A 3,748-nucleotide genomic window follows, 5' to 3' on the forward strand; every position below is an offset into this window, starting at 1 on the left:
GCGGGGCGCCAGAGAGCAGCGCGGTCTCACCGGGCCCCTAATCACCAAACCGCCAGCGCTTGGGGATTAAGGCTTTGACCGTGCCGACTTGGAAGTAATTGTGTTTTAATTAATTTGTTTTACAGCTGAAGGCTGATGGGACCTTGGAGCACGCACTGGGGGCTTGGAGTGTCAGCCTACCTAAGGTTCCACCTGCCACTGCCTCTCCTCTCCTCTCCGGTCCCTTCTTCCAGCCTCTTCTTCTCCCTCTGCAGGGGTGACTGCTGCAGCCCCCACCGTGGTGACCAGGTCGTGGAGGGGGGTGGATTTGGAGGGAAGAGAAGCCGCCTTTTGGCCCTTGGCCTCCACACGGAGCAAGCACAGGGAGGGGGAAGAGGAGGTTGACTTGCTCCATTGTCATTTTGTCTTTGGCCCCTGTGTGGGAGGTTCCCGGGACTCAACCACCGTCTTGTCTTCCTTACCACGTTATTCCTAATGTAGTATCTTCAGTGGTCAGAGGGGTCTCGTCTGAATGCTGTCCTCTGACTGGTGGCTGCCACCTCTCCCTGTCTGTCCCAGCAGTGATGGGGCTGTCTGTTCACTCGTTCTCTATTCCTCCAACCCTACAGCCCTGCAGAGAAGTCCTTCATTTCAAGTATTAGTATCTTGGAGCGGCTCACTCGGTTAAGGTTAAGAGTCAGACTCTTGATCTGGGCTCAGGTCTGGGCTCTGACAGCACAGAGCCTGCTTGGGATCCTCTCTCTCTCCCTCTCTCTCTGCCCCTCCCCACCTCAAAATAAATAAATAGACATAATTTTTAAAAAAGAAACAGATTTGGGGAGACAAAAACCAAAGAACAATAATAAGGGACTGATCACCCGACTTCCACATTCAGGTTCAGTGTGATGTGAAAACTGGAGCCTTCTCCAGACCTTGACATCCAGAGTTCGGAAACAACCAGACTAACGAAGAAGGGGAGTTTTTTGATATGAGAAAAGAGTATGGCCTCTGAGCTATCCGGAGAGCATTGGGATAACTAACGTGTAGACTACCAAGGACTGTGTCTAATTCATCTTTTTATTTTTATTTTTATTTTTTTTTCAACGTTTATTTATTTTTGGGACAGAGAGAGACAGAGCATGAACGGGCGAGGGGCAGAGAGAGAGGGAGACACAGAATCGGAAACAGGCTCCAGGCTCTGAGCCATCAGCCCAGAGCCCGACGCGGGGCTCGAACTCACGGACCGTGAGATCGTGACCTGAGCTGAGCTCAACCGACTGAGCCACCCAGGCGCCCCTAATTCATCTTTTTAAAAATACCAGGGTCATTTGGCACATATCTGGCACAGAAGAGATTCTCAGTAAAACATTTACTCTGTTCCACAGAGAAGAGAGGGCGGTTGCTTGTCTTTAGGCTGGCTATTGAAGCCTGGGACAGCTAGACACCCTCCAGACGCTACCTTTCGGGTCCTCTCCTTACCTTTAGTCATCATTTTTACCCCTGGCCAGAGATAAGACTTGAAAGGGAGATAAAGAGTCCCTAGGATCTAGGAGAACATGTTGACCAGATTCCTCCATCCTCCCGGCCTCCCTCCCTCCCTCCCTCCCTCCCTCCCTCTCTTCTTCCCTTCCTCCTTTCCCTCCCTCCCCTCCACCCTTTCCTTCTTTCTTTCCTTGTTTCCTTCCCCTGTTAAATATTCTTCGGACAGCTCCTAGTTCCTGGTCACTGTGCTACCCATACCCACAAAAATGAAAAAGAGCCAGTCACTGTAGTAGTGGGGGGAACAAACAGGTACATAAATAACTACAATTCAACCGTTGAGCCCTGGACCAAAGTGCCACAGGGGCCCAGAGAAGGGACTACCTGATTGACAGCCATGAGAATAAAGAAAGCCTCTGGTTAAGGGTGATGTTTGAGCTGTAGCCTCAAGAATGAGGAGCAGAGGGGCGCCTGGGCGGCTCAGTTGGTTGAGCATCCAACTTCGGCTCAGGTCATGATCTCACGGTTCACGGGTTCAAGCCCGGCTTTGGGCTCTGTGCTGACAGCTCAGAGCCTGGAGCCTGCTTCCGATTCTGTGTCTCCCTCTCTCTCTGCCCCTCCCCCCCCCCCACCTCATGCTCTGTCTCTCTCTGTCTCTCAAAAATGAGTAAACGTTTAAAAAAAAAAAAAGGAATGAGAAGCAGATATGAGACAGGGAAGGGGGTAGGTCCACCCAGAACCTCATACACACTCAGAGGTGAGGAAGCACATGGGTGCTCAAAGAGGCAACAGCTGGTTCTTTGGGGTGACTGGGGCATCGTGTGGAGAGGCCACAGGTCATCCTGTAGAGATTTCAGGACAAAAACTTGCAAAAAGAGGTTGATGCCAGCAGCTCTTTTGTACTTCATCTGTTTGTGCGGAGAAAGGATGTAAGGCTGGGGACAAGTGAATGACGGGACTGTAACTGTGTTTTACAAAATTGTCCTGTCCAGCACCGAAGATGAGGATTAGAAGCAGCACAGCTGGGAATACATAGGAAGAGCGGACTAGGGCTTGGCCACATCAACTTGCTGCCCTGAAATTGACTGTTGCGCTGTTGAAACTTGTCTCTTAGCCATCTTGATGACCAATGTTTGCAGTCATTCGGGCCAGTTGTGCAGCTGATCCAAAGCAGCTGTTAAGTCATCTGGGAACGCAAAAGGGCTACCGATCTCATGTTTTCAGTGGGCAAACAAGTTTGCAAGAACAAGCCCTGAGTAGGGCTGACGTTAAAGCAACAGAACGTTTCTGTAGTGGATCCTCGGTGTATTGACTAGAGCAGCAAATTTAAGGAGGATTTCAGATAACATGTGTGCAATGTTAGAAATCCAGCCCCAATGTGGTACTTGTAAGCCAAGTAAGCACAGTAGCAAAGGTTCAGGTGAAGGTCACACAGCTGTGAGCGGATAGTGCCCAGTGGAGTTTGCTGCAGAGAAATCTTCCAATGTGAGTTCTGCACACAAAAGGGGCGTAAAAATCCGTAACAATATGGTCTTCCATAAGCTAAACATACAGCTCCCTCTGCTCTCATCTGAATTCTGTCTAGAAGCCGGTTAGTGAGATTTGTCAAACTTACTCTGTGTGCCACGGGGAGCCCCCGCCCCACCCCCTGCAAGGGCACTGGCCAAGCCTGGGCCAGTTATGCTTTTATTTCTTCCTCTGAACGTTGTACTGGAATTTGATGTCTGGGACCGCTAACACCGAGAGGGTGAAGTCAACACACGATGGAGAACCAGTCAAAGAGAACAATAGAAGTAGATCTGGAGCTCTGATGTACTACACCTGTAGCCTGATTCGCCACTGGATTTCTTGTTATACAAGGAAACAGATTTCCTAACTTCCTGATTGTTCAAGCCACTTGAGTTTAGGTTGTCTGTTATTTACAGATAAAACGTGCAAAGTTCTACCTACCAAATAAATGCACATGGGCGCACACACACGAAATATCTCTTCTCTAACCAACCAGTCCTTGCCATCTGAAATGTTTCTCCTTAGTGAACCATTCTTTTCACTGGGGAATTTTCTTTCTACTATAATACACATATCTCAAGGTGTCCGGGTGGCTCAGTTGGTTAAGCAGCGGCCGGCTTCGGCTCAGGTGATGATCTCACAGTTTGCAAGTTCGAGCCACACATCAGGCTCTCTGCTGTCAGCATGGAGCCTGTTTCACATCTTCTGTCCCCTGTCTCCCTCTGCCCCTCCCCTGCTTGTTCTCTCTCTCTCTCTCTCTCTCTCTCTCTCTCTCTCTCTC

The 3,748-nt window shown here is 49.7% G+C and overlaps 1 long non-coding RNA gene across 2 annotated transcripts in view; it reads left to right on the top strand.

Annotated features, from left to right (window-relative positions):
- LOC121013013 (uncharacterized) overlaps positions 1-3,748 on the top strand; it is a 22,704-nt gene that overhangs the window by 15,156 nt on the left and 3,800 nt on the right. Inside the window, exon 3 of one of the 2 annotated variants that reach the window (XR_005782460.1) lies at positions 126-746. The exons of the other annotated variant lie outside the window; for it this stretch is intronic. This is a non-coding gene — a long non-coding RNA (uncharacterized LOC121013013). Of the gene's footprint in view, positions 1-125; positions 747-3,748 lie in introns of those variants that run through there. 2 annotated transcript variants of the gene reach the window in all.

The sequence above is a fragment of the Herpailurus yagouaroundi genome, unplaced genomic scaffold (assembly GCF_014898765.1).
Source record: "Herpailurus yagouaroundi ecotype Mexico unplaced genomic scaffold, PumYag 197, whole genome shotgun sequence".
NCBI lineage: Eukaryota > Metazoa > Chordata > Mammalia > Carnivora > Felidae > Herpailurus > Herpailurus yagouaroundi.